At 50.7% G+C, this 11,941-nt stretch overlaps 3 non-coding genes across 3 annotated transcripts; all 3 read left to right on the forward strand.

Annotated features, from left to right (window-relative positions):
- The first annotated feature begins 5,467 nt into the window (after positions 1 to 5,467).
- Positions 5,468 to 5,542, forward strand: trnav-uac. The gene has a single exon. It is a non-coding gene; the product is annotated as a tRNA-Val (tRNA).
- A 5,617-nt stretch (positions 5,543 to 11,159) lies between these two features.
- trnav-aac lies at positions 11,160 to 11,232 on the forward strand. The gene has a single exon. It is a non-coding gene; the product is annotated as a tRNA-Val (tRNA).
- Positions 11,233 to 11,507: 275 nt separating this feature from the next.
- trnav-uac lies at positions 11,508 to 11,580 on the forward strand. Its single transcript has one exon. It is a non-coding gene; the product is annotated as a tRNA-Val (tRNA).
- The last annotated feature ends 361 nt before the right edge of the window (positions 11,581 to 11,941 follow it).

Consider the following 11,941-nt stretch of genomic DNA (forward strand, 5'->3'; position numbering starts at 1 on the left):
GCAAAAGTGTTGTAAAGACAAAGAGACCATCGAAATTGCGGCCAATTCATTCATTGGATTCTCAGATAAAGTAGGAGCTCCTCAAAACTACTTAGTGATAATGGTGGGGAATCAGAGAGATGGCAGAGAATTTTAACATTGAAACAAAGACCACCGCTGCATACAGTCCTGGGGTAATGGACTACCTGGGAACACAATCAGACACTCCAGAAATTATACAGAAAGTGATAAAGTACTGGATGTGACTGGTTGTGCCAGATTACTGCCCGCGGGGCACTAATGGTAAAATACCATGCACAATATTTATGGGTACAGCTCATATCAGCGGTGTTGGCTGAAATCAAATCTTCCTTGTGTTCTGTGGACAGACCACCCGCCCTAAAAAGGCACCACTAGGGGTGTCAGAGGGCACATATTCCACCCTGCACACTCCAAGAAGAGCATTTACTGAAGCCGAGTGTTCAGAGCGATACGGAGGCACTGCAGAGACAGGTTAATTCTAAAAATGATAAATGGAGACAAAGTGGCGACAAAAGAGTGGACTGTGCAGAATGGAAGGACCTGCAGATGTCACTGGACAGGATGGAGTTGTGAAATGTATCAGGCGTGGAGTGCTCTTGGAAAGGCCCACCCGTTCTAGACTACGTAAAGTCACGGTAAAGGTGACAATCGACAGACCACCAGCAGTGAGAGAGATGAAGAGATTTATCTAACACTACATCAGATAATGAAGTGAGATGAAAGGAGACTCTAAACTCTTCGTCCCAGTAGAAGATTGATGTTAAAGTTGAGCAAACTCACAGGTTAAGGCAGGGTGTTTTTTGTCAAAAAAGGGGCAAACTGTGAGATATGGTCAGAGATGGTGGCATACAGATAAAGAATTAGATTGGGCTGGCAAAGCAGAAATTGGTATAATTCAGAGTTTACTGATCCTGACAGCACTGCTGACACTGAAGGTCTGTTGGCAATCAAGTGTGGATAATCTGCAAGATGAACAGAAACTAATGAACTGCAACTATGGGACTTGTGTGGGAAATCACGGAGATATCAGCTGAGTCAACAAAGCAGGAAGGGGATAAGCAGCTGGGGAAGGAAATGGAGCATCTGAGGGGGTGGGGAAAACCCACAAGATGGATATCCCTTTAAAGAGACTTCGGGAATCGTACCTAAAAACCACCTAGTGGCACGAGGTCTGAGGGGCAAGATAGAGTGGGCTCAACAGGGATTCAGCAACATGGGCATCAGAATCTGCTCACCAAGGTCTCTGGGGGGCACTGACAGTTTAAACAATGAGGACAGACGTTGAGCTCCAGCCCATAATAGTGTGCAGCTCTGCAGCTTTCATATATTTTTATTTTCATGGCTTCATATGATCTGACACGAACAGCACTGATGGGCTCACCACTACCCCTTCTTGAGTCCTGTTCTTCTTTTTAACAGCCATCTTTGTAAAAAAAGAAAAAAAGTACATATAAATACGAAAGTAGCTGAAAAAGGAAAAAAAATCATTAAATAAAACAATACAATTTCAAATATGCAATATGCAAGCCGCCAGCTGAGATTTTTTTTATCCATCCAGCACACTAGCTTGCGGGGGTGAGCGGCTAACAAGCGCGTCCCGGCGGACACACATTCGAACGCGCGTAATCAAAAACCAAAAAAACAGAAGAAAACCCGAGGGTAAACGCCTCCCAAAAGTCAGATGTATTACATTTAACGGGACACCGACAGGAAAATAACGTAACGCAGCACTAAAAAAAAGTGCGCGACCCCGCCCACATAAACTCGTGAAGGTGCGATTTGCGGTGCCGCCTCCCAAACGCAGCCCAACCCCAAAAATTTTTAAAAACAAAACGCAGGCGGCGACCCTCCTCAAATTTAAACCTCTCAGCGTGTGCGGTCTTCCTCAATGCGCCATTCCACCCGTACGCGATCCCCCGTACGGTTTCCCCCTTCCGCGTATGGGCTGCCCCATACTAACTTTTTCGACATTGTGTCCCCGGGGTTTCGAAGCTCCGCTCTGGCTTTTTTCAAAGCACCCGTCACGTGATTTTTAGCACGCTAGCGTCATGACGTCATTATATCGCTGCTGTCGCAGCCGATTTATCAGTTGCTCGTCCGCTGGGTTTGGCTCAAAGTGAATGGCGTTGTCCCACTGCGCGGTGACGTGCCCCCGAGTCAAATCCTATGGGGCTCGCGTGTTTCTTACCTGAAGCTAAAACAGTTATTAGTACTTGTCTGTAAAATTAAATATTTTTGGAACTAAGTATATTGGGGAATCAGCACGAAAAGCCATTCACAACCTCTTCGGCTCCAAAATTAATGACGCTCTGTCGGCTACCAAATTGGCGAATCACGGGTCGTGTTGGCTACGAAAAATCAGGCGGACCAGCCTCTTGTATTCATGGATTCTCTAAAGCTTGTCGAGTCACACAGCCTCTGAAAAACGTTTTTTTTTAACTTTTCCAAAATGTTCGACGAGTGTCGGGTTTTTGAGATATATTTACATTCAAGTTCACATCTTCTGATTGATGTTTTAAACATTCTTGTAGTTTATTACATTTATTAAATATGTGTGCAAAACGGAAAAAAGTAAAGAAAGATATAATTATGTGTAAATATAATAAACATTGAATTGTATAATCCTAGTTGGATTTTACAGAATGAGCTTTAAAATAATAATATGAAGTGCTGTATAATTATAAAAGTACAATAATCAAGAGGGGCACAATGAGAATAAATAAATACTAGTGCTCAGCCTTGTATTCTAATTGATACTTTGACATTGAATGATTATACAATTCAATGATTATTATATTTACACATTATTATATATTTCTTTACATGTCTGGCACACATATTTAATAAATGCAATAAACTGCACCAAGTATATATTTAAAAAATCATTCAAAAAATGTTGTGCTTGAATGTAAATATATCTACAAAACCGACACTCGTCAGTAACATTTTTAAAAACTTCAAAAATAAAAAGCAACTCACAAAGCATCTGTTGTGTGACTTCACAAGCTTTACAGAATACATTAAATGACAACAGGCTGGCACCAACCTGACTACATTAGCCATTTTCTTGGTAGCCGATATATGGCAATGCGACATGCGTGAGCTTTCAGTTCTTCATAAAATCTTGTGGCAGCAAGAAGGGAATTGATTGGAGTGGCTTAAGGCTCCCTTTTCGGGAGAAGCAGGGTGCACCTGAAGGTAGGCACTAAGACTGCCAGAACCAGGGTGGCTGAAGGTCAATCCCTTTAAGTCCAAACTTGGAGCAAGTGCTCAACCCAACAGGACGACGGGAAAAGTGGCGAGACAGGCTTAGTTTCCATAGTGTAGTGGATTTATCCGTTAAGCCTCACCGCATGAAAGGTCCCGGTTTGAAACAGGGTGGAAACAGTGCCCCGCGTGAGTTTTTTTCTGGGAAAGTCAGGAAGCCTTTCTTAGGTGCTGAATGTTCACGGTTCACAGCCTGCTTCAGCGCGCACCACAGAGTGCGCTTACGGATCTCTCTGTGCCTCCCTCCCTTCACGGTAAGAGTAGCGAGGAGCTCCTTTCTCCGTCTCTATCGCCGTTTGCTTTTCCGCAGATTAACTGATTTCAGCCTTTAAGTAATCTTTCTTGTCATTTCTTTTCGGCTTGTTTCCCGGGAAGACCAGCCATTGAACGCTATGCCATTTTCCACACAGGCCAAGGAGACAAGGCTAGAGTCTGGGTTTCCATAGCGTAGTGATTATCACATTAAGCCTAACGCGAAAGGTCCCCGGTTCGAAACCGGGTGGAAACAGTCTTACTGGAGCAGTTTTGTTTTTTCTCCCTCCTTTAACGTGGAGCTACCCCTCAGCGTTGGAGATGACACCGGCCCCACGCTGCTCCTTAGCGCTCCTTTAGCTGCAGAGGAAGTTATCCCATGCAGCGTGGACGTTGCTTCACCCTTACAGCCGCCAGGGACAACGGGAAAGCTTGCGGCCCTGCTCCGAGTTTGTCCCCTGCGACCCTGAAAAACGCCCGTACTACCCAGAATCTGGCTCACCAGGCCCCTGCCGGCGGGCCAGAGGCTAGGTTTCCATAGTGTAGTGGATTATCACGCTATCGCTTTACATCAAGGTCCCGGTTGAAACCGGGTGGAAACATTCTGTCCTGGGGCCAGAGGTTGGGGTGGATTGAAGATGGGCCTGTTGTTTTACACGACACGTCAGTGGCTTAAGGCTCCCTTTTACGGGAGAAGCAGGGTGCACCTGAAGGTAGGCGCACTAAGACTGCCGAACCAGGGTGGCTGAAGGTCAATCCCTTTTAAGTCAAACTTGGAGCAAGTGCTCAACCCAACAGGACGACGGGAAAAGTGGCGGACAGGCTTGGTTTCCATAGTGTAGTGGTTATCACGTTCGCCTCACTGCTGAAAGGTCCCTGGTTCGGAACCGGATGGAAACAGCGGTCGCGTGAGTTTTTCTGGGAAAGTCCAGGAAGCCTTTCTAAGGTGCTGAATGCTCACGGGTTCACAGCCTGCTTCAGCGACTACAGGTACGCCGCGGATGTCTCTGTGCCTCCCTCCCTTTACGTAAGAGTAGCGAGGAGCTCCTTTCTCCGCCTCTATAGCACGCTTGCTTTTCCGCCCAGATTAACTGATTTCAGCCTTTAGTAATCTTTCTTGTCATTTCTTTCGCTTGTTTCCCGGGAAGACCAGCCATTAAACGCTATGCCATTTTCCACCCAGGCCAAGGAAACATGGGTAGAGTCTGGTTTCCATAGTGTAGTGGTTAATTATCACGTTAAGCCTAACGCGAAAGGTCCCCGGTTCGAAACTGGGTGGAAACAGTGCGGCGTGAGTTTTTCTGGGAAAGTCCAGGAAGCCTTTCTAAGGTGCTGAATGCTCACGGTTCACAGCCTGCTTCTGCGCACCACAGCGCCGCGGATGTCTCTGTGCCTCCCTCCCTTTCACGGTAAGAGTAGCGAGGAGCTCCTTTCTCCGTCTCTATCGCCCGTTTGCTTTTCCACAGATTAACTGATTTCAGCCTTTCGTAATCTTTCTTGTCATTTCTTTTCGGCTTGTTTCCCGGGAAGACCAGCCATTAAAGCGCTATGCCATTTTCCACCCAGGCCAAGGAGACATGGGTAGAGTCTGGTTTCCATAGTGTAGTGGTTATCACGTTAAGCCTAACACGAAGGTCCCGGTTGAAACGGTGGAAAAAGTCTTACTGGAGCAGTTTTGTTTTTTCTCCCTCCTTTAACGCGGAGCTACCCCTCAGCGTTGGAGATGACACCGGCCCCACGCTGCTCCTTAGCGCTCCTTTAGCTGCAGAGGAAGTTATCCCATGCAGCGTGGACGTTGCTTCCCTTACAACGTCGCCAGGGACAAACGGGAAAGCTTGCGGCCCTGCTCCGAGTTTGTCCCCTGCGACCTGAAACCGCCGTACTACCCAGAATCTGGCTCACCAGGCCCCTGGGGGCCAGGAGCTAGGTTTCCATAGTGTAGTGGTTATCAGCGTTAAGCTTTACATGCGAAAGGTCCCCGGTTCGAAACCGGGTGGAAACATTCTGTCCTGGGGCCAGCGGTTGGGGTGGATTGAAGATGGCGCCTGTTGCTTACGACACGTCCGAGTGGCTTAAGGCTCCCTTTTAGGGAGAAGCAGGGTGCACCTGAAGGTAGGCACTAAGACTGCCGAACCAGGGTGGCTGAAGGTCAATTCCTTTTAAGTCCAAACTTGGAGCAAGTGCTCAACCCAACAGGACGACGGGAAAAGTGGCGGACAGGCTTAGTTTCCATAGTGTAGTGGTTATCACGTTAAGCCTCCACGCAAAGGTCCCGGTTCGAAACCGGGTGGAAACAGTGGCGCGTGAGTTTTTCTGGGAAAGTCCAGGAAGCCTTTCTAAGGTGCTGAATGCTCACGGTTCACAGCCTGCTTCGCGCACCACAGGTGCGCCGGATGTCTCTGTGCCTCCCTCCCTTTACGGTGTAAGAGTAGCGAGGAGCTCCTTTCTCCGTCTCTATCGCCCGTTTGCTTTTCCGCCAGATTAACTGATTTCAGCCTTTCGTAATCTTTCTTGTCATTTCTTTCGGCTTGTTTCCCCGGGAAGACCAGCCATTGAACGCTATGCCATTTTCCACCCAGGCCAAGGAGACAAGGGTAGAGTCTGGTTTCCATAGTGTAGTGGTTATCACGTTAACTAACGAAAGGTCCCCTGTTCGAAAACGGGTGGAAACAGTCTTACTGGAGCAGATTTGTTTTTTCTCCCTCCTTTAACGCGGAGCTACCCCTCAGCGTTGGAGATGACACCGGCCCCACGCTGCTCCTTAGCGCTCCTTTAGCTGCAGAGGAAGTTATCCCATCCAGCGTGGGCGTTGCTTCCCTTACAAGCGTCGCCAGGGACAAGCGGGAAAGCTTGCGCCCTGCTCGGTTTGTCCCCTGCGACCTGAAACCGCCGTACTACCCAGAATCTGGCTCACCAGGCCCCCTGGCGGTGAGACGCCAGGGGCTAGGTTTCCATAGTGTAGTGGTTATCGTTCGCTTTACACGCTGAAGGTCCCGGTTCGAAACGGGTGGAAACATTCTGTCCTGGGGCCAGCGGTTGGGGTGGATTGAAGATGGGCGCCCTGTTGCTTACTCGACACGTCGAGTGGCTTAAGGCTCCCATTTTCGGGAGAAGCAGGGTGCACCTGAAGGTAGGCACTAAGACTGCCGAACCAGGGTGGCTGAAGGTCAATCCCTTTTAAGTCCAAACTTGGAGCAAGTGCTCAACCCAACAGGACGACGGGAAAAGTGGCAGACAGGCTTAGTTTCCATAGTGTAGTGGTTATCACGTTAGCCTCAACGCAAGCGAAGGTCCCGGTTCGAAACTGGGTGGAAACAGTGCGGCGTGAGTTTTTCTGGGAAAGTCCAGGAAGCCTTTCTAAGGTGCTGAATGCTCACGGTTCACAGCCTGCTTCGCACCACAGGTATGCCGCGGATGTCTCTGTGCCTCCCTCCCTTACTGGTAAGAGTAGCGAGGAGCTCCTTTCTCCGTCTCTATCGCCGTTTGCTTTTCATGAATTAACTGATTTCAGCCTTTCGTAATCTTTCTTGTCATTTCTTTCGGCTTGTTTCCCCGGGGAAGCCCAGCCATTGAACGCTATGCCATTTTCCACCCAGGCCAAGGAAGCAAGGGTAGAGTCTGGTTTCCATAGTGTAGTGGTTATCACGTTTGCCTAACAGCGAAAGGTCCCGGTTGAAACCGGGTGGAAACAGTCTTACTGGAGCAGATTTGTTTTTCTCCCTCCTTTAGCGGAGCTACCCTCAGCGTTGGAGATGACACCGGCCCCACGCTGCTCCTTAGCGCTCCTTTAGCTGCAGAGGAAGTTATCCCATCCAGCGTGGACGTTGCTTCTTACAGCGTCGCCAGGGACAAACGGAAAGCTTGCGGCCCTGCTCCGAGTTTGTCCCCTGCGACCTGAAACCGCCGTACTACCCAGAATCTGGCTCACCAGGCCCCCTGGCGGGAGGCGCCAGGAGCTAGGTTTCCCATAGTGTAGTGGTTATCGCGTTTGCTTTACTGCGAAAGGTCCCGGTTGAAACCGGTGGAAACATTCTGTCCTGGGGCCAGCGGTTGGGGTGGATTGAAGATGGGCGCCCTGTTGCTTACCGCGACCGCGTCAAGTGGCTTAAGGCTCCTTTTTGGGAGAAGCAGGGTGCACCTGAAGGTAGGCACTAAGACTGCCGAACCAGGGTGGCTGAAGGTCAATCCCTTTTAAGTCAAACTTGGAGCAAGTGCTCAACCCAACAGGACGGCCGGGAAAAGTGGCGGACAGGCTTAGTTTCCATAGTGTAGTGGTTATCGTTACGCCTCACCTCGCGAAAGGTCCCCGGTTCGAAACGGGTGGAAACAGTGGCGTGAGTTTTTCTGGGAAAGTCCAGGAAGCCTTTCTAAGGTGCTGAATGCTCACGGTTCACAGCACAGCTTGGCGCACCACAGTGTGTGCGCGGATGTCTCTGTGCCTCCCTCCCTTTACGGTAAGAGTAGCGAGGAGCTCCTTTCTCCGTCTCTATCGCCGTTTGCTTTTCCACAGATTAACTGATTTCAGCCTTTCGTAATCTTTCTTGTCATTTCTTTCGGCTTGTTTCCCCGGGAAGACCAGCCATTGAACGCTATGCCATTTTCCACCCAGGCCAAGGAAGCAAGGGTAGAGTCTGGTTTCCATAGTGTAGTGGTTATCACGTTAGCCTAACACGCGAAAGGTCCCCGGTTGAAACCGGGTGGAAACAGTCTTACTGGAGCAGATTTGTTTTTTCTCCCTCCTTTAACGCGGAGCTACCCCTCAGCGTTGGAGATGACACCGACCCCGCTGCTCCTTAGCGCTCCTTTAGCTGCAGAGGAAGTTATCCCATCCAGCGTGGGCGTTGCTTCCCTTACAGCGTCGCCAGGGACAAGCGGGAAAGCTTGCGGCCCTGCTCGAGTTTGTCCCCTGCGACCTGAAACCGCCGTACTACCCAGAATCTGGCTCACCAGGCCCCTGGCGGGCGCCAGGAGCTAGGGTTTCCATAGTGTAGTGGTTATCACGTTAAGCTTTACGAAAGCTCCCGGTTCGAAACCGGGTGGAAACATTCTGTCCTGGGGCCAGCGGTTGGGGTGGATTGAAGATGGGCGCCCCTGTTAATTACACATCGAGTGGCTTAAGGCTCCCCTTTTCGGGAGAAGCAGGGTGCACCTGAAGGTAGGCACTAAGACTGCCGAACCAGGGTGGCTGAAGGTCAATCCCTTTTAAGTCAAACTTGGAGCAAGTGCTCAACCCAACAGGGCGACGGGAAAAGTGGCGGACAGGCTTAGTTTCCATAGTGTAGTGGTTATCACGTTAAGCCTCACGCCTTGAAAGGTCCCGGTTGAAACCGGGTGGAAACAGTGGCGGCGTGAGGTTTTTCTGGGAAAGTCAGGAAGCCTTTCTAAGGTGCTGAATGCTCACGGTTCACAGCCTGCTTCAAGCGCACCACAGGTGCGCATACGGTCTCTGTGCCTCCCTCCCTTCTGGTAAGAGTAGCGAGGAGCTCCTTTCTCCGTCTCTATCGCCGTTTGCTTTTCCGCAGATTAACTGATTTCAGCCTTTCGTAATCTTTCTTGTCATTTCTTTCGGCTTGTTTCCGGGAAGACCAGCCATTGAGCGCTATGCCATTTTCCACCCAGGCCAAGGAGACAAGGGTAGAGTCTGGTTTCCATAGTGTAGTGGTTATCACGTGGAAACAGTCTTACTGGAGCAGTTTGTTTTTCTCCACTCCTTTAGCGGAGCTACCCTCAGCGTTGGAGATGACGCGACCCGCCGCTCCTTTAGCTGCAGAGGAAGTTATCCCATCCAGCGTGGGCGTTGCTTCCACCAGCGTCGCAGGGACAAAGGAAAGCTTGCGGCCCTGCTCGGTTTGTCCCCTGCGTACCTGAAACCGCCGTACTACCCAGAATCTGGCTCACCAGGCCCCTGGCGGAAGCCAGGAGCTAGGTTTCCATAGTGTAGTGGTTATCGCGTTAAGCTTTACCACGAAGGTCCCGGTTGAAACGGGTGGAAACATTCTGTCCTGGGGCCAGTCGGTTGGGGTGGATTGAAGATGGGCGCCCCTGTTGCTTACCGCGATCGTCGGTGGCTTAGGCTCCCCTTTACCGGGAAGCAGGGTGCACCTGAAGGTAGGCACTAAGACTGCCCGAACCAGGGTGGCTGAAGGTCAATCCCTTTTAAGTCCAAACTTGGAGCAAGTGCTCAACCCAACAGGACGGCGGCGAAAAGTGGCGGACAGGCTTAGTTTCCATAGTGTAGTGGTTATCACGCGTTAAGCCTCACACGCTGAAAGGTCCCGGTTGGAAACCGGTGGAAACAGTGGTGCGTGAGTTTTTCTGGGAAAGTCCAGGAAGCCTTTCTAAGGTGCTGAATGCTCACGGTTCACAGCCTGCTTTGCGCACCACAGGTGCGCCATGATTCTCTGTGCCTCCCTCGCTTTACGTAAGAGTAGCGAGGAGCTCCTTTCTCCGCCTCTATGCGCCGTTTGCTTTTCCGCAGATTAACTGATTTCAGCCTTTCAGTAATCTTTCTTGTCATTTCTTTCGGCTTGTTTCCCGGGAAGACCAGCCATTGAACGCGTATGCCATTTTCCACCCAGGCCAAGGAGACAAGGGTGGGTAGTCTGGTTTCCATAGTGTAGTGGTTATCACGCTCGCCTAACACGCGAAAGGTCCCGGTTGAAACAGGGTGGAAACAGTCTTACTGGAGCAGATTTGTTTTTCTCCTCCTTTAGCAGCGGAGCTACCCTCAGCGTTGGAGATGACACCGCCCCACGCTGCTCCTTAGCGCTCCTTTAGCTGCAGAGGAAGTTATCCCATCCAGCGGACGTTGCGTTGCTACCCCGCCTTAGCGTCCAGGGACAAACAGGAAAAGCTTGCGGCCCTGTTCGAAGTTTGTCCCCTGCGACCTGAAACCGCCAGTACTACCCAGAATCTGGCTCACCAGGCCCCTGGGAGAGGCCAGGAGCTAGGTTTCCATAGTGTAGTGGTTATCACGCTAAGCTTTACCGTGACATGGTCCCGGTTCGAAACCGGGTGGAAACATTCTGTCCTGGGGCCAGCGGTTGGGGTGGATTGAAGATGGGCACTGTTGCTTGCATACGACGTCGAGTGGCTTAAGGCTCCCCTTTCGGGAGAAGCAGGGTGCACCTGAAGGTAGGCACTAAGACTGCCGAACCAGGGTGGCTGAAGGTCAATCCCTTTTAAGTCCAAACTTGGAGCAAGTGCTCAACCCAACAGGCGACGGGAAAAGCAGGCGGACAGGCTTAGTTTCCATAGTGTGATGGTTATCACGTTCCTCCCTGCGAAAGGTCCCAGTTGTCCCTGGGTGGAAACAGTGGTAGCGTGAGTTTTTCTGGGAAAGTCCAGGAAGCCTTTCTAAGGTGCTGAATGCTCACGGTTCAGCTGCCTCGCGCACCACAGATGCGCACGGATGTCTCTGTGCCTCCCTCCCTTCACGGTAAGAGTAGCGAGGAGCTCCTTTCTCCATCTCTATAGCCGCTTGCTTTTCTGCAGATTAACTGATTTTCAGCCTTTCGTAATCTTTCTTGTCATTTCTTTAGAACTTGTTTCCCGGGAAGACCAGCCATTGAGCGCTATGCCATTTTCCACCCAGGCCAAGGAGACAAGGGTAGAGTCTGGTTTCCATAGTGTAGTGGTTATCACGTTCGCCTAACACGCGAAAGGTCCCCGGTTCGAAACCGGGTGGAAACAGTCTTACTGGAGCAGATTTGTTTTTCTCCCTCCTTAACGCAGAGCTACCCTCAAGCGTTGGAGATGACCTGACCGCCACACGCTGCTCCTTAGCGCTCCCTTTAGCTGCAGAGGAAGTTATCCCATCCAGCGTGGACGTTGCTTCCCTTACAACGCCGCCAGGGACAAGCGGGGAAAGCTTAGCGGCCCTGCTCCGAAGTTTGTCCCCTGCGACCTGAAACGCCTTACTACCCAGAATCTGGCTCACCAGGCCCTGGGTGGGCGCCAGGAGCTAGGTTTCCATAGTGTAGTGGTTATCACGTTCGCTTTACACGCGAAAGGTCCCCGGTTCGAAACCGGGTGGAAACATTCTGTCCTGGGGCCTGCGGTTGGGGTGGATTGAAGATGGGCGCACCTGTTGCTTACACGATGCGTCGAGTGGCTTAAGGCTCCCCTTTTCGGGAGAAGCAGGGTGCACCTGAAGGTAGGCACTAAGACTGCCGAACCAGAGGTGGCTGAAGGTCAATCCCTTTTAAGTCAAACTTGGAGCAAGTGCTCAACCCAACAGGACGACGGAAGAAAGTGGGGACAGGCTTAGTTTCCATAGTGTAGTGGTTATCACGTTCGCCTCACACTTGAAAGGTCCCGGTTGAAGCGGGTGGAAACAGTGGGCGTGTGAGTTTTCTGGGAAAGTCCAGGAAGCCTTTCTAAGGTGCTGAATGCTCACGGT

Source organism: Polypterus senegalus, unplaced genomic scaffold, assembly GCF_016835505.1.
Source record: "Polypterus senegalus isolate Bchr_013 unplaced genomic scaffold, ASM1683550v1 scaffold_178, whole genome shotgun sequence".
NCBI lineage: Eukaryota > Metazoa > Chordata > Cladistia > Polypteriformes > Polypteridae > Polypterus > Polypterus senegalus.